The 18,922-nt window shown below is 43.2% G+C and overlaps 1 protein-coding gene across 6 annotated transcripts in view; it reads right to left on the minus strand.

Moving 5' to 3' along the window:
* The window catches only part of HYCC1 (hyccin PI4KA lipid kinase complex subunit 1), a 369,003-nt gene that overhangs the window by 187,532 nt on the left and 162,549 nt on the right, over positions 1–18,922 (minus strand). For 5 of the 6 annotated variants that reach the window (XM_056519767.1, XM_056519766.1, XM_056519765.1 and 2 more), the window contains one exon: positions 13,494–13,886. The exons of the other annotated variant lie outside the window; for it this stretch is intronic. The gene's annotated coding sequence lies outside the window, so the exon portion shown is untranslated. The remainder of the gene's footprint in view (positions 1–13,493; positions 13,887–18,922) is intronic. 6 annotated transcript variants of the gene reach the window in all.

Consider the following 18,922-nt stretch of genomic DNA (forward strand, 5'->3'; position numbering starts at 1 on the left):
TAGATGAATTCTGGTTTTATTCTCAGAAGGCTGCTCAGAGGCTGCTGAAATAATAGGCTTTGTTATGTAAATGACAAATAATGGCAAGCAACACAATGTATCCATTAATATTCTGCTCGTACCAAAACACCATGTAAGACCAGTCCAAGAACTTCCGTGTACAAAATGTCTATTTATAGGTTGTCATCATTTATTTTTATAATGAAAATGTATTGTTCCTTATCCAAGCAATTTAACATTAAGGTCAGTCTAACAAATAGAAGTGAAAGAGTTTAAGGGAACCTGTCAGCTGGGATGCACATTCCAAATTCCTTGCACAGAGGTGTTCCCCTGAAGTGATGGGGCCTGGAATGCTTCATTGCTCCCCCTCTAATCCCTATCCCTGCTTGATTAAAGTGTACCGAAATATATAAAAAATAATAAAAATAAATAAAAATGAAAAGAACCAAACCTACATAGTTACCCAGTCTTACTTCCAGGTCAGGTCCCCATGCTTGAATCTTCTGTCTTCTTTCTTCTGTTATCCCCTCTATTATGGCACCCACTTGCTTGCAGTTCCCTCAGGAGGAGGGGGCGTTCCCTTCTGGAAGAGTGATATTTGCCCTTATTCTCTGTTGGGGAACTTCCACCCTCTTCCTAAGTACAGGAGAAGCAGGGCTCTGTGCCGCATGCTGTGAGCAGGATGATTGTCCTGCATGTTCTGCCTAAAACTTCAGCATTATGTCCTGCCACCCGGTACGGCTGTGACACAACTGTCGTGCGAGCGGGGTAGGATAGCGTTCAGAAGAAACAAAGACCTCTAGTGGCTGAAGAAATAAGGTATGTAGTTATTCAAAAAATATATATACATATTTGCTAAAATATGTATCAGACAAATATAACTATTTTCAGCTGCTCTGTCACATATCAAACATTTTGATGCATGACAGTTCCCAATAAACAGTCAGGGCTTAGCCTCCAGCCCCAATCCCATTTTTCAGATTACGTTCATTTGGAAACTGGGCTTTGCTTCAAGCTGGCTGTCAACCAAGCAGGAACAGGGATGGAGGGGGGAGCGAGGAGGCATTCCAGCCCTCAGATCCCCAATCCACATTTTGAATTGACATTTATCTTTATCAAGAGTGATTACACTGCAATTAACAGGATCATCAAATGTATCATGCAAAATATCATATCGCCCTAATTTGTCTCCAGGATATTGATTTATTTTCAATTTAATACCTTTTTATATCACAAAACTAACCCCCATGGAAAATAAAGAATGAAACAAATGAAAACTATCCCTTATCTAGGGCTTTTTTCTTAAATTAAATAATCTCAGGCATCATATTACCGCAAGGAGAAAATGTTTGATAGCATCAAAAATAGTGATTCTTTTTAACCTAGTCGTAAGATCACTTTAAGAGGCACACTGATTAAATGTATTTCCCAGAAGAAGTAAATGGATATTCAATTGGAGGAGAAGTGATTACCGCTTCATACCACATTTAAAACAGTAGGACGCAAATATAAATCATGCATTTAGCCCAAAATAGCAGATTTGGGAAAAAAAAAGGCACATATTTTGGGGCATCATGTTCAAAAAAGCCCATGCAGCAAAATGTTGGTGCCAATCATACCAAACAAAATATCAGACAAAAATTTATTCCCCTCCCCACCCCCATGTGTTCGGGAGGAAAAAAAAAACATTTACCGCCTCCTTTCCTCAATGTTGAAACAACAAGCGGCCTTGTTTTTGAGAGTCTCCAAACTATTGCAGCAAAGTAGTTAACCAAATAATAGTTGTATTAGTACTCAGGGAAAACAAAACTATGAAATGGTCAATGATCTACTAAGGGTAATAGCCATATACATCGATTTATCTCTTACATTAAAGGGGTACTCCGCCCCTAGGATAAGATGTCTGATTGCGGGGGACCCGCTTCTGGGCAACCCCGCAATCTCGGCTGCGGCACCCCAGACATCTGGCGCATGGAGCAAACTTTGCTCCATGCCGGATGACTGGCGATGCGGGGCAGATGTTCGTGACGCCCCGCTCGTGCCTTCATGACCATGACCCCTCAATGCAAGTCTATGGGAGGGGGCGTGACGGCCGTCACGCCCCCTCCCATAGACTTGCATTGAAGGGGCGTGGCCGTGATGTCACGAGCCTTTTGGGGCTGCACACGACGCTTTAAACGAACGCTGGGAGATCCTTTGGATAGGGGATAAGATGTCTAGGGGTTGAGTACCCCTTTAAAATCCAGCACTTAAATACAGGTGAGAAGTCATCTGTAGCCTGACATGTATTTCCCCATGCTTCTTATCCTGTACTGAAGTATTCCTTTAATGTGAAGGGAAGACTGTGTTTAGCATTACAGTGACACACGTGACCTTGTCAGTTCATGTCTCCTCTTAAACCAATACAGTGATTTTAAATGCAGGAGAATGACCTAATTTCTGAGAATCTTGTTTCCCAGTCTGTCAGAACGGCTTGTGGGAAGTGGCATATTTGTATTGTTTATCTTGCAATGTAACTTGACGGAAAGTATCCAGAATGTTACAACTACTATAGAATCCATAATACAATTTCAAACAGAAAACATTCAATTTACTTCAATCAGGGTTCCATAACGGTTAGAATTGTTTTGATATAACGGATAGTGTTGTTGGATTAAGGGTCTGTGTACATCACAATTGGCTATCCTGATTTTATTTAGTTTATTTATTTTTGTATTTATTTACTTATTTAATTAATTACATTAATTCATTGATGCATATATGTATTTAGCTTTTTATTTTTAGAAGTACCTGTTAATAAATTCATTGATTGTTAATAGGGTGTCCATCATGCTTAAAAATATCGAAGTGTACCGTCGTTACCAAAAAATCTGATCTGAACTAGTGTTGCTGGTAGGGTTGCCATCTCTCTTGCAAAAAATACTGGCCATGGTAATTTGCATAATTAATTCTATATGCGTGACATCACAGGAGGCTTCACCCATGCCCATACACGTCGCGTCACATGCCAGCGCAGCATCGACAAATTAACCCCTCAGCCACCGGAGTCTGGCAGTGAGGTGAACAGCGGGGGGCAGAGGTAGATTGACAACTCATGGGGACCCCAGGCAAGAGTGGATCATGTGGGTGCCACACCTATATAACAAAATTTATTTCTCCTACCTTAAATAATACTGTAACTGAATATCGCAACACCAAGTGGCTTATCCCCTTCCTGACCCATGACATACATGTACATCATGGGTCGGGTGAGGACATGACGCCGGGCCCACAGGTCAGGTCCGCATCATAAACGGGAGATGTCTGCTGACATCTGCCTGTAATGACGGACATCGGACATTGTTCTGATGTCCATCATCGACCATACCCAACAGCCCCTGCTAATTCTTATAGCGGGGGGGCTGACGCTAATAGCCAACATGTGTCGATTGCCGCAACCAGCTATTGACCCTTTAGATCGCCGCTTCTGTCAAAGCTGACAGCAGCGTCTAAAGGGCCATGTAAATGCTCCCTATTGGTCCAGTGGGCGATTGCAGGGGAGCGATCAACTGTGGAGGTAGCCGGAGGACTTACCTCTGCATCATTGGTGTCCGTGGCTCTTCATTTGATTGAGCCTGGCTGAAGCAGGCTCAACCAAATGAGCAGAGATCTGTATGAGGAATCTAATGATTCTTCCTAAAAGTCCCCTAAAGGGGACTAATAAATTGTAAAAAAAAAAAAAAAAAAAGTTAAATAAAAGTTAAAAAAACACGCATTCCATATTAAAAGTTTAAATCAACCTCCTTTTCCCATTTTCTATGTAAAAAAATATTAAAAAATTATAAAAATAAACATATTTAGTATTGCCATGTGCGTAATTGTCCCAACTACTAAATTATGTTTCTGATCCTGCACTGTGAACGGTGTAAATGCTAAAAAAAATTCCAAACGCCAAAATTTCTGATTTTGGTCCAATCACATAAAAAAACAAAACCATTATAAAATCTAACAAAAACTATATGAAAAAAAGGGGGCATGGCAATGCATTTTTGTTTTTGGTTTTCGGCCTAGCACAGCCTAAATTTTCGGTTTCGGAACAAATTTTCCCTTTCGGTGCATCCCTAATACCAAGACTAGATAACACCGCCATACCAGAACTGAGCAATACCACCATACAGTGATCCCTCAACTTACAATGGCCTTAACATACAATATTTTCAGCACATAATGATCTTTTCTGGACCATTGTAACTTGAAACCAGACTCAACATGCAATGCTACGTACATTGCAGATGTGCGCAACGTGTCAATGGCTGGAAGAACCGATCAATCAGAATGCACATTTCACTGGTAAAACCTCTGTATTACTGAAGTGTATGCACTGACTTGCTGTCTGGTAACGCCCCCTACAGTACAGGGAGGTATTACATGTTCTGTACTACTTTTTACCTGTGCCACGGTTAGCTGCTCCAGGTGAGGGCGGCTCCATGTTACTTTTTTGGGACACTGTTTGTACTGTACAGGACCCTGAAGAAGCTCCTGTCCTCTACATAGACAGTGATTTACAGCTCCCAGCAGATCTTTCTTAGGCTCCTTTCACACTATGAATTTCTCCGTTTACAAACTTCCGTCAGAAGTTCCGTCACTACAGCTGCAAAACCCGGCTGTTACAAAACCCCTGACGGCCGTGACTGAATTGCATTGCAGCCTATGGGGTTTTGTAACTGCCCGTTTGCACCCGTATATACCCGTAATTCATTACGGGCGTAATACAGTGACAAGACATCGTGGCGGAAAAATTATTGCATGCAAAAAGTACAGTGAACCCCCGACCTACGATGGCCCCGACATACGATCATTTCAACATACGATGGCCTCTCAGAGGCCATCGCATGTTGAACGCAGCATCAACATACGATGCTTTTGTATGTCGGGGCCATCGCATAAACGGCTATCCGGCAGCGCAGACTGCTTCAGCTGCCGCCGGATAGCTGTTTACGGTGCCCCGTGTGGTCCGCTGACGATCACTTACCTCGGGGCTCCGGCGCGTCCTCTTCGGGATCCCCTGCATCATCGGCGCTCTCCTTCGTCCTCATCACGTCGCTGCGCACGCGTCCCGTCATCCAATAGGAGCGGCGTGCGTAGCGACGTGATGGCGGCGACGGAGAGCGAAGATGCCGGGAAGCAGAGGCCTTGCCGGAGCGTCAGGGACGCGGCGACAGCAATGGAGGGCGACATCCAGGGCAACGGTGACGGTCTGGAGCGGCGGGGACAGGTGAGTACAACTTCCTATACCAGTGGTCTTCAACCTGCGGACCTCCAGATGTTGCAAAACTACAACTCCCAGCATGCCCGGCCAGCATGCCCAGGACAGTGGTCTACAACCTGCAGACCTCCAGATGTTGCAAAACTACAACTCCCAGCATGCTCGGACAGCCGTTGGCTGTCCGGGCATGCTGGGTGTTGTAGTTTTGCAACATCTGGAGGTCTGCAGGTTGTAGACCACTGTCCTATACTTTACATTGCACAGATCCCTCAACATACAATGGTTTCAACAAACGATGGTCCATTTGGAACGGATTACCATCGTATGTTGAGGGACCACTGTACATAAGGGTCCTCACTCATGTTAAATGGTCCTGATTAACAGATTACAAGGGGTAGCTTGACAGCTACCAGTCCTAGGCCTGGCAGGAAGCCTCCATATGGATCCTAGGACAATGGCTAAGGGCCCTTGCTCAGTAATTTTTCCATAGATTAAATGGGTATTCTGCTGCAAGACATCTCATCCCCTATCCAAAGGATAAGATGTCTGATCGCGGGGTCCCGATGCTGGGGTGCCCAGCGATTTCCCGCAGCACCTGGCGTTCTAAACAAATGCCGGGTTCCTGTGGCAGTGGTCGTGATGTCATGGCCACACCCCTCGTGAAGTTATACAACCCCCCTCCATTCATGCCTATGGGAGGGGGGGGGGGGCCTTAAAGGATCACCATCAGCCATCTTATGTGTGGCTATTAAAATCTAATGGGTACAATATTATCCCAAGTCATCAACCTGTGTTGATGAGTGGGTGAATGAGGCATAAACACGTAAGGTTAGTCCTAGGTCACACCGATGATCATCAGGTACATCATCCTGTAAAAACCACTATGAATCTACAAATATTATTCAAGATGTCACCATTCACAAATATATATCAATAAAAATAATATTTATGGATCCTTGTGTTATATTCATCTCTTGTTCATACACTCACCAAATAGTAAATTACATGTCTTACGGAGTTCGTCCATACATGATATATTATCATATGTCGGCCGAGCTCCATTGTCCCAATGTCCGTCCATGGGCAGTCAAGCAACCAGCCCAGGCCCGTCCACATGGGTCCAGTGTTTTATTCAAATGGATAAACAAAGAACATTAATGGGTCAGAAGAGCCTATATCCAGGCTTCACTACCCAATGCCTGTCTATTCACTTCAGCATGTGTATAACACTCCACCACATTCATATAGGGATCCATAAACACCCAAGTAGGAGAACACTCCATCCATATTGTGAACTAAATGATGTTACCTGATCCACCAGTTGTGACATGGTCCCCAATCTGCTATACCCCACCACCCATATCTCAAACAGACACACTGTATGATGGCATGAACATTTATTGCACCTTCATCAGTAAAAAAAAAAACACACTGGCCAATAACTAGAAATATTCAAAGTTCAGTCAGACATATATATAATAAGGAATATAGCTATAGGCTGTAATTAAAATATTTCAAAGGTACATTCCATATTCTGTTGTTCAACCGGTATCCAACGGCATGGTGTGAGATGCAAGTGATCATCAGTTGCAGAGACAATCCAAAGGTAATCACCATAGTGTGCTAAATAAAAAAAGAAAAGAAAGAAGAAAATAATAATAAGGAAAAATTATAACTTCTATACAGAGCAGTTCACATCAATAATCTCACGAGTATCCCATTAACAATGTACTTATTGATGCACCAAATTACTACAGCAATCTGAGAAAAGCTATACAGTGGTCACCCTTCACGCATACTACCAAACACAACAGACCAAAGTATATAAGTAACAATTATTAAATACTTTATTAATGCAAAAAGATATCAAATCTTATATCTTATATCTATATTACTATTCAGGCTTGTGTCCTGCAATTGCACCTTGCTACCATGTGTATAGTGCTGCAATCATTATGTGACTAGTACACACTCACCATTCCTTGTCTGTGTATCCAACATACCTCCCCTATTACATGTATCTTATGTGATTTTATATCTTTTTGCATTAATAAAGTATTTAATAATTGTTACGTGTATAATGTACTTATTGAGTATCAACCAACCAATGGTCTTAAAGGGGTGCTCCCATGAAAAACGTTTTTTTTTTTTTTTTTTTAATCAACTGGTGCCAGAAAGTTAAACAGATTTGTAAATTACTTCTATTAAAAAATCTTAATCCTTCCAGTACTTATTAGCTGCTGAATACTACAGAGGAAATGATTTTCTTTTTGGAACACAGAGCTCTCTGCTGACATCATGACCACAGTGCTCTCTGCTCACACCTCTGTCCATTTTAGGAACTGTCCAGAGCAGCATATGTTTGCTATGGGGATTTTCTCCTGCTCTGGACAGTTCTTAAAATGGACAGAGATGTCAGCAGAGAGCACTGTGGCCATGATGTCAGCAGAGAGCTGACCTTCTTCATCAATTTGCAATTTTCACATTGCATACAGGGGTAGCACCAGGTTTTAACTGGGAAGCCAAGTCCACTCTACTGGTGGACAAATCAGTTTTAACATGTTTGTCCCATAAATTGGGGGCTCTCCTGTATGCAAGTATAGGGGGTACCGACAATTCTGGAATTTGGTCAAACGTACTAGACAAAATGCTCCAATGTTTACTTATACTCCGTCCAATTTTTCCGGCATGTATGTGGATACAAAGGGAATACGCTTCATGACCGATTTCTCAAACACAGGTTTCAAAAATTAATTGCATCCTATCTGTTTGACTTTTTGTTTCTGGTGTTCAACTAGTCCCTTTGGATATCCTCTCTGGATAAACTCCCCATATCATCCAGTCTATCTCGTAATTTTGTAAGACCATCCACAATCCTATTAAATCTCAGAGACTGGCTATATGGGAGGGACTTCACCATACTTCTGGGGTGTTTCTGTCTGTTTGTTTTACAAACAGGTCTATTTAAGGAAACCACCCTCCACATAGACCCAAGTATCCAAAAACTGTATACCTGTTCTTGAGGAGACCATGGTGAACTTAATGTCATCATCAATAGTATTTCATTCTGAAAAAGGCATGCAATTGTTCCTCAGTTCCCTTCCATAGGACAAAGATGTCGTCTATATAACGCCACCACTTTAAGATGTTACAAAAGTGGTGGGATGTATATACAGACTTCTCTTCCATGTCCACCATCATGATCTTTGCATACGTAGACCCCATTGCGGTCCCCTATAATTGAATATAATATTCATTTTCAAACATTAATTAATTACAACTAAATATTATCTCAACCAGGCCTACAATGAATATTTTACATTCTAATGTTTGTGGATTGTCACGTAAAACTTTCTTAATGCTCTGTATACCTCTATCATGATTGATAGATGTATACAAGCTGACTACATCAAATGAAACCAAATTGAACTCCTCCAGTAATACCACCTCCTTTAGTTTTAATAAAAAATCAGATGTGTCTTTGATATAGAATTTAGTATCTGTCAATATAAATGGTAGAAGGCTAAGTATGGATTCCCTCCCCGAAACTATGGGTCTCCCCAGTGAATGTTGTAAACTTTTGATCATGTTCCCCTGCCACTGAGAAGAGGAGACAGGGAGTGTTTACTTAAGAAGAAGTTACTGTTTTGGATAGATAAGTTCAAATCCTTACAACCATTTGGCCTGAATATTGATTTTTTCTTTAAGACCATTGGTTGGTTGATACTCAATAAGTACCGTACATTATTAATGGGATACTCCTGAGAATATTGATGTTAACTACTCTGCATATAAGTTATAATTTTTCCTTATAATTTTCTTCTTTCTTTTCTTTTTTATTTAGCACACTATTACCTTTGGATTGTCTCTGACCTTATGATCACTTGCATCTCACACCAGGGAAGATTTTACTCTATATAACTGGTGACAACATGGTATATAGAGTGAAATAAGGTTTCTTACCAGGGCCAGATGTCCTCCTTCACATCTGCGATTAGTTTTAAAAGTGCCCGCACCATATGCTAATGTGGCTCAAATCGCAAAAGAGTCATGGTGTCCTGGTCTGTACTCATGCCTACTAAGGCGTGATTTACCGCCCAGGCATGGCCGAAGTCACTGCTCTTCACTGAAATCTCACACAGGCCCAGAAGCAGTGATATCCCTGGGATAGTGCGATACTTTACTGAATAATTCAATAATAATTCACTGGCATAATTACAGACTGCGGTATTGTGACTACTTCACGATGCAGCACACCCCAATGACTACTTGAGGCTCATTTGCATACAGTTCAGGGCACTTTACAAACGTACTTTCTGCACAATGACAAACATGATGGAAGACATCCAGACCTGGTAAGATATCTTATTTTACGTTACATAATGTGTTGCCACCAGTTATTTAGGGTAAAATCTGGTGACAGGTTTCCTTTAATAGGAATTGTGCAAGCATTGTATTCCCTGAGCTACTTTGGTTATGTAACTCCAGAAGTTACATAAACAATATAGCTCGTGGGGCTACAGGGTTTGCACATCTCCCATTCAAGTCAATTCCCACTCTGGCTACTTTTGACTTCCAGGAAGTCGAAAGCAGGCAAAGCGGGAAAGTTATGCTATTTGCTTAACTCCCATTGACTTAAATAGGAGTCAAGCCATTAAAGTCAATGGGAGTTTTGCAAATTACGTTAACTTCCAAGCTTTGGCTTCTAAGCTTTGGCTGCTTTCGGCTTCCCGAGGCCAGGAAGTTGAAAGCTGCCAAAGTACACCGTACGAAATTTGCATAAAGGAGTGAGAGAAAAAAATATGAAAAAAGGAGGGTATTGGGGACCATAAGGGGATTAAAGAGTGTGTTCTGTCATATCAGGGACCTGGGACGTGCCTCCTTAGGCTATAACAAACAAGCATAGAGAAATAGTTGAAACATGTTTGTCTGCAGCAAAAGCATAACTTAAAAGGGGTACTCCGGTGGAAAACTTTCTTTTTTAAATCAACTGGTGCTAGAAAGTTGAACAGATTTGTAAATTACTTCTATTAAAAATTCTTAATCCTTCCAGTACTTAGCGGCTGTATATTACAGAGGAAATTCTTTTCTTTGGGATTTATTTTCCATCACAACCAAAGTGCTCTCTGCTGACACCTCTGTCCATTTTAGCAGAGCAGCATATGTTTGCTATGGGGATTTTCTCTTGCTCTGGACAGTTCCTGACATGGACAGAGGTATCAGTAGAGAGCACTGTGGTTGTGACAGAAAAGAAATCCAAAAAGAAAACAATTTCCTATTATAGAATTACAGCCGCTAATAAGTACTGGAAGGATTAAGATTTTTTAATAGAAGTAATTTAAAAATCTGTTTAACTTTCTGGCACCAGTTGATTAAAAAAAAAAAAAGAGTTTTCCTCCGGAGTTCCCATTTAAGCTAATGGTCCCCGATGCAGAATCTGTAATGGGGCCCCCACCTAGAATGCCCAATTTATAATACTGGTGTTTTTGTATGCAGCAAAGGGGCTTTGTTTCCCTCACAGTTGCCATAAGTTTTATGCAATTTCTGCCTCTGCACACCCTCGCCATGTCTGACTGCCAGCTTACACTTACTATGTAAGGACTATCTATTTTTTATTAGGAAACTATATATTGTATGTAAGGTGCAAACATTATATATTTTTTTTTTAATGTTTAGACCTCAAAGGTGACTTCAGGAGCTGTGCTAATATCTTCTTCTTCTAGCTGCTAAACTAGTGAAGTAGTAGAGAATAAATTACAGTGGTCCCTCAACATACGATGGTAATCCGTTCCAAATGGACCAGCGTTTGTTGAAACCATCATATGTTGAGGGATCCGTGCAATGTAAAGTATAGAAAAGTGGTCTCCAACCTGCGGACCTCCATATGTTGCAAAACTACAACTCCCAGCATGCTGGGAGTTGTAGTTTTGCAACATCTGGAGGTCCGCAGGTTGAAGACCACTGGTATTGGAGGTTATTTTCACGTGTCCCCGCCGCTCAGGACCGTCACCGCTGCCCTGGATGTCGCCCTCCATCACTGTCGCCGCGTCCCCGGGGTGTCCCCGACGCTCCGGAACGATCTCTGCTGCCTGGGAACGTCGCTCTCTGTCGCCGCCATCACGTCACTACGCACGCTGCTCCTATTGGATGACGGGACGGCGTGCGCGGCGACATGATGACGAGGATGGAGAGCGCCGACGATGCAGGGGGTCCCGAGGAGTACGCTACGGAGCCCCGAGGACAGGTGAGTGATCATCAGCGGACCACACGGAGCACCGTATACGGCTATCCGGCAGCGTATGTTGATGCTGCCTTCAACACGCGAGAGGCCATCGTATGTTGAAATGATCGTATGTCGGGGCCATCGTAGGTCGGGGGGTCACTGTACAATAAAAATATTTTTCGACTGTACCTTTGAGACAGAATGAGGTAAGTCTGAGTTTCTTATTGCAGTGAGTAGAGATGAGCGAACTTACAGTAAATTCGATTCGTCACGAACTTCTCAGCTCGGCAGTTGATGACTTTTCCTGCATAAATTAGTTCAGCTTTCCGGTGCTCCCGTGGGCTGGAAAAGGTGGATACAGTCCTAGGAGACTCTTTCCTAGGAATGTATCCACCTTTTCCAGCCCACCGGAGCACCTGAAGGCTGAACCAATTTACGCAGGAAAAGTCATCAACTGCCGAGCCGAGAAGTTCGTGACGAATCGAATTTACTGTAAGTTCGCTCATCTCTAGCAGTGAGCCTTAGACAAACACCCAAGACTCCTTTTTATAGTCTGCACTGCTGCAAGTTATCATAATATGTATTTTCTTCAAGATAACGTGTCTACCGGCGTGAAGCATTTTCACTGCGAGATGATTTCTGTGTTCATGTTTTTATTGTGAAACTTAGGCTGTATGTATTGTTTTTTAAGCTTGGATAGAATGCATTAAACTCCAGAGAATGAACTCGACTCATATTATGGAAACTGAAGGGCAAGACAGTAAAGCAGATAGCTTGTCAGTCAAGTAAAATATCGCGGGTGTTGACAAGCGGAGGGGAGCAGTGGAAACTACTCTCCATGTTTGACAGAGCAAATTGTTTACTTCTCCTTATCTTCCTGTATCTGTATTAATATATTCCTCTGCAATCTTAGTAAAATGGAAAATGTCTTTGAGTCAATTTTTACCTGACAGAATTAATAAATAAAGAATGCCTATTCATCCTCCCTCGGCTTTCATGTTTTATTGTGTAGAAGCATTAAATCAACGTGAATTTTATCTGGTGTCTTAATTCAAGCAAATCAAGACAATATGAATACAGGTGTCCCTCAACATACGATGGTAATCCGTTCCAAATGGACCATCGTTTGTTGAAACCATCGTATGTTGAGGGATCCGTGCAATGTAAAGTATAGGACAGTGGTCTACAACCTGCGGACCTCCAGATGTTGCAAAACTACAACACCCAGCATGCCCGGACAGCCGTTGGCTGTCCGGGCATGCTGGGAGTTGTAGTTTTGCAACATCTGGAGGTCCGCAGGTTGAAGACCACTGGTATAGGAAGTCGTACTCGCCTGTCCCCGCCGCTCCGGACCGTCACCGCTCGTCACCGCTGCCCGGGATGTCGCCGTCCTTCGCTGTCGCCGCGTCCCCTGGTGTCCCCGATGCTCAGGCAAGGCCTCTGCTTCCCCGGCATCCTCGCTCTCCGTCGCCGCCATCACGTCGCTACGCACGCCGCTCCTATTGGATGATGGGACGCGTGCGAAGCGACGTGTTGACGACGATGGAGAGCGCCGACGATGCAGGGGATCCTGAAGAGGACACGCCAGAGCCCCGAGGACAGGTAAGTGATAGTCAGCGGACCACACGGGGCACCGTAAATGGCTATCCGGCGGCAGCTGAAACCGTCTGCGCTGCAGGATAGCCATTCATGCGATGGCCCCGACATACAAAAGCATCGTATGTTGATGCTGCCTTCAACATGCGATGGTCTCTGATAGGCCATCGTATGTTGAAATTATCATATGTCGGGGCCATCGTAGGTCGGGGGGGGGGGTCACTGTATACATTTCTTTACATGGTACCTTATAGGCAGACATACTATATACTGTATGCACAGGGTCCTAGTACATAAAGAGAGCCTCTGCCACCCAAAAGCTTAGCTAGCAACTTGCTTCTGTACATTAGATGACATGTTCGAGGCTTAAAGGGGTTATCCAACATAAGATGACTTTAGTAAGTGTCATATAGTAATGGACATGCTTACCAAGGATCTGTGCTTGTGTTTGTGATAAATGGCCGTGTCCTGTGTCTCCCATCCCGCTGCTTTCTTGTTTTTGGGAAATGGCTACTGGAATCGATAGGATCCTTTGTGTGAAGGTGTAAGGTGACTTTCCTCCCAAACATCAGTCGCCATATCCATTGCAGCACAGTCATGCTCCCTTTAATCACATGACTTTTTCGACATCACCTGACATACAATCTGTGGATCTGCATGATGATGAATGCATGCACAGTAACAAAGATGCTGGTTTCACACACAGCAGACAAAGCAGCCAATCCCCCTTTCAGCACCTGATTTGTGATGTATTCTCTCGGGCCGCAAGCTGGGAAAGGTCCGAGACAAGACTCATTTTGAAGTCTGCAAAAAATGAACTTCCTGGGAAAAGAAAGACAAAGACGTTCAATACCATCCACCAAACATAGGTAAGCGAAGTATATTAGTAATTAGACTAACTTTGCAACCTCTGTCTCCCATTCAAAGAACCAAAAATCCCAGAATACCCCTTTAAAGTCGTATTCCAGCAAATAAAAATGTATCCCCTATCCACAGGACAGGGGACAAGTCTGATTGTGGGGATTCCCCCGTGATCTTCAGGACAGGGTCATGTTTCACCCCATTGCATGAAGTGCTGAGTTGGCACGTGCTCAAGGGTCAGCTTGTGGGTGTTTTTGACTGTCCAAAAGTCATCGACCATTGGCCACAGATCCTCCTATGTAATAGTGGAAGTGCGGCAACAAGTGATGGCAACATAGGGCCACACAAACAATCTAAGAATCGTCTATGCAGCCCTTCCTGCATAATTGCAGAGCTCTGTAATTGTTTCTGTAAAGAGATCTAAGGCGGTGCCGAAACTAATGGCTGCATGCGTTTTTGTCTGGGTTTTACCACACATGACGGAAATCAAAGTAAAAATTACCATGATTTGCATAATCGCATCATTTTGACTGTGATTTTGTACAAAACGCATGCGGTAATTAGTTGAGGTACTGCTAAATAGCTGCAACATGTGAACACAGCCTAAGTTATTGCTGCTTGTACGCAGTGGCTTGAGCTATCTAATAGGGCCCCTAGCGTACCAATTTTATCACCCACAGTTACTAGTAGATTGTTACAGAGACTTAAAAGGTATTTTATGGTAATTTAATGGGCCGACATAATGTTGTTGTTCTGCTGTGTCTGTCCCTGTTGTTCCTATAAGTTCATGATTATAAGTAACAGATTTTCTGTGGGTATTAGGGATAAAGTCTTATCAATACATTTGAATGGGGTTTTAGAAACCTTGTAAAAAAAGAATCCAGTGTGTAGAAAACTTAAAGGGGTACTCCGCTTCTCAGCGTTTGGAACAAACTGTTCCGAACGCTGGAGACGGCGCTGGGAGCTCGTGATGTCCTAGCCCCACCCCCTCAATATGCCAAGCCCCACCCCCTCATTGCAAGTCTATGGGAGGGGACGTGACAGTCATCACGCCCCCTCCCATAGACTTTCATTGAGGGGGTGGGGCATGACATCATAAGGGGCGGGGCTCATGACGTCGTAGCCCCACCCCTTATGATGTCATGAGCTCCCGGCTCCAGTGTTTGGAACAGTTTGTTCCAAATGCTGACCAGCACAATACCCCTTTAATGGGTGTAATCCGTGGTAAAAAAGCACATGGCTCTTGAGATCCTCCCAGCATGTCTGAACGTGGCTTAATACAGATATTTAAAGGGGTACTCCATTCCCTTGCTTTCGGAGCTCCGCTCCCCAGTGTCCGGAAGTTATTGTTCCGAACAATGTGTGTGCGGGCTTCCGTGTTCAGGGCCGCCCCTCGTGACCCCTTTCCCATAGACTTTCGTTGAGGGGGCGGGCGTGATGTCAGGAGGGGCGGCCCTGAACACGGAAGCCCGCACACACATCGTTCGGAACAATAACTTCCGGGCGCTGGGGAGCGGAGCTCGGAAAGCAAGGGAATGGAGTACCCCTTTAATCACTGAAACAGCCAGTGGATTTTATGAGTCAATGTTTAATCAATTTTTTTTTTTTTATTAGCAATTGTGTGTTATATACACCCTGTACAGTTGTCTCATGAATCATTGAGCCCATCACCCCAAACACACAAACTACAAAGATCTAAGAGACAGACAGACAGTATCCAAGAATAATATGAACTAACATGAACTGTGCCTTTTGTAGGTGTGTATTGGAAGTAATTTGTGACCAATTAACATTGTCAACAATACAGGTACAGGCACGGCTTCTTAATAGGGCAATGTGTGATGTGTGTTATTTTGTTCAGCAAAAGAGATAAGAAACCACATTGCTATAAACCAAGGACACACAGCTGACAGTGGCACTTGTCCAGGGGTCTGGGTCTGGTGTGCCAATACTACTCGGGAAAAGTACTGTATAGAAAAAAAATAAAATAAGAGGTGGAAAAAGAGTTGGAATGCTTTCTCTTAATTGTTTATCTGTTCTCTCAACTATTAAGGTCAGGCATCATACCTCCTGGTAAAACAGTGATGCCAGTGATTGTTGGCATGGCCATTCTGCTCCCTCAAGTTATGACTGCACTTGGAGGAGGCCACCTATCCTTAAAGGGGTACTCCACTGGAAAAACATTTTTTTAAATCAACAGGTACCAGAAAGATAAACAGATTTGTAAATTACTTCTATTAAAAAATCTTACTCCTTCCAGTACTTATCAGCTGCTGTATACTACAGAGGAAGTTCTTTTCTTTTTGAATTTCCTTTCTACCTGACCACATGTGCTCTCTGTTGACACCTCTGTCCATTTCAGGAACTGTCCAGAGCAGAATAGGTTTGCTATGGGGATTTGCTCCTTCTCTTGACAGTCCCTAAAATGGACAGATGTGTCAGTAGAGAGCACTGTGGTCAGACAGAAAGGAAATTCAAAAAGAAAAGAACTTCCTCTGTAGTATACAACAGCTGATAAGTACTGGAAGGGTTAAGATTTCCAGTGGAGTACCCCTTTAACCCCTTCGCGCAAAACGCCGCCTTTATACGGCAGATGCGATACCTACCTACCGTATATAGGTGGCGTTCATTAAATGCGCGCTCCGGCGGCGCTGATCAGGCTAATTAGCTAAAGTCCCGGAGACCACTCCCGCCCGACACCCTGGGACCCCATTTGATTTACCCGATCAGCGATCGGGTGTGCGGGGGCGGCGGGTGTGTGGCGGGTGCGCGGCGGGTTCGGCAAGTGCACGGAGATCCGGAGGTCTGGCGGCAGTGGCCACGATGATGGGGGTAAGTGCCCTCCCCCTTACAAGTTCCAAAACTACAACTCCCAGCATGTCCAGACAGTCTGGGCATGCTGGGAGTTGTAGTTTTGCAACATCTGGAGGATTACAGTTTAGAAACCACTACACAGTGGTCTCCAAACTGTAGTCCTCCAGCTGTTGCAAAACTACAACTTCCAGCATGCCCAGACAGCCATTTGCTGTCTGGGCATGCTGGGATTTTTAGTTTTGCAAGATCTGGAGGACCACAGTTTAGAAATCACTGTGCAGCGGTCTCTAAACTGTGGCCCTCAAGATCTTGCAAAACTACCAGCATGCCCGGCAACAAGCAGCTGTCAGTACATGCTGAGAGATGTAGTTTTGCAACAGCTGGAGACACACTGGTGGGTAAACACTGAGTTAGTCTGTTACCTAATTCAGTGTTTTCCCACCAGTGTGCCTCCAGCTGTAGCAAAACTACAACTCCCAGCATGCACAGCCTGTCAGTTCATGTTTAGAGATGTAGTTTTGCAACAGTTGTAGATTTGTGCCTGTAAACACCCCTAACCCCCATAATGTGAATGTACAGGGTACATTCCCATGGGTGGGACTTTACAGTGAGTTTCCTAATGCAAGTTTGAGCTGGAGCAAATTTTCCACTGCAACCCAAACTCCCAGCGGGAAACTCACTGTAAACCTCCGCTTATGTGAATGTACTCTAAAAACACTAACTACACTACACAAAATAAAAAGACACTACATATACACCCTTACACAATTACCCCCCCCCCCCCCCAATAATAATGTGCTTCCAAAACAGAGCCTCCAGCTGTTGCAAAACAACAACTCCCAGCATTGCCAGGCGGCTGTTGACTGTCCAGGCATGCTGGGAGATTTGCAACAGCTGGAAGCACATTGTTTGGAAATCACTGGTGTAGGGTATTTGTGGTGGCGGAGGCAAGAGTAAAGGTTATCCCTAATTTAGGCCTCAAATGCGCATGGCCCTCTCTCACCTCAGAGCCCTGTTGTATTACACGGCAACAGTTTAGGGCCACATATGAGGTATTTCCGTACTCAGGAGAAATTGTGCTACAAATTTTGGGGGCTTTTCCTCCTTTTACCCCTTATGAAAATGAAATATTGGGGTCTACATCAGCATGATAGTGTAAAAAAAAAAAAAATAATTACACTAACATGCTGGTGTTACCCCATTCTTTTCATTTTCACAAGAGGAAAAAGGAAAACAAGACCCACAAAATTTGCAACACAATTTCTCCTGAGTACGTAAATACCCCATATGTGGACGTAAAATGCTCTGCGGACGCACAACAAGGCTCAGGAGTGAGAGCGCCATGTACATTTGAGGCCTAAATTGGTGATTTGCACAGGGGTGCCTGATAGTTACAGCGGTTCTGACATAAACGCAAGAAAAAAAAAAACACCCACATGTGACACCATATTGGAAACTACACCCCTCACGGAACGTAACAAGGGGTACAGTGAGCCTTAACACCCCACAGGTGTTTGACAAATTTTCTTTAACCCCTTAAGGACCAGGCCATTTTACACCTTAGGACCGGAGCGTTATTTTTGCAATTCTGACCACTGTCACTTTAAACATTAATAACTCTGGAATGCTTTTAGTTATCATTCTGATTCTGAGATTGTTTTTTCGTGACATATTCTACTTTAACATAGTGGTAAAATTTTGTGGTAACTTGCATCCTTTCTTGGTGAAAAATCCCAAAATTTGATGAAAAATTTGAAAATTTTGCATTTTTCTAACTTTGAAGCTCTCTGCTTGTAAGGAAAATGGATATTCCAAAATATATTTTTTTATTCACATATACAATATGTCTACTTTATGATTACATCATAAAATTGATGAGTTTTTACTTTTGGAAGACACCAGAGGGCTTTAAAGTTCAGCAGCAATTTTCCAATTTTTCACAAAATTTTCAAACTCACAATTTTTCAGGGACCAGTTCAGGTTTGAAGTGGATTTGAAGGGTCTTCATATTAGAAATACCCCACAAATGACCCCATTATAAAAACTGCACCCCCCAAAGTATTCAAAATGACATTCAGTCAGCATTTTAACCCTTTAGGTGTTTCACAGGAATAGCAGCAAAGTGAAGGAGAAAATTCACAATCTTAATTTTTTACACTCGCATGTTCTTGTAGACCCAATAC

This window comes from Hyla sarda, chromosome 5 (assembly GCF_029499605.1).
Source record: "Hyla sarda isolate aHylSar1 chromosome 5, aHylSar1.hap1, whole genome shotgun sequence".
NCBI lineage: Eukaryota > Metazoa > Chordata > Amphibia > Anura > Hylidae > Hyla > Hyla sarda.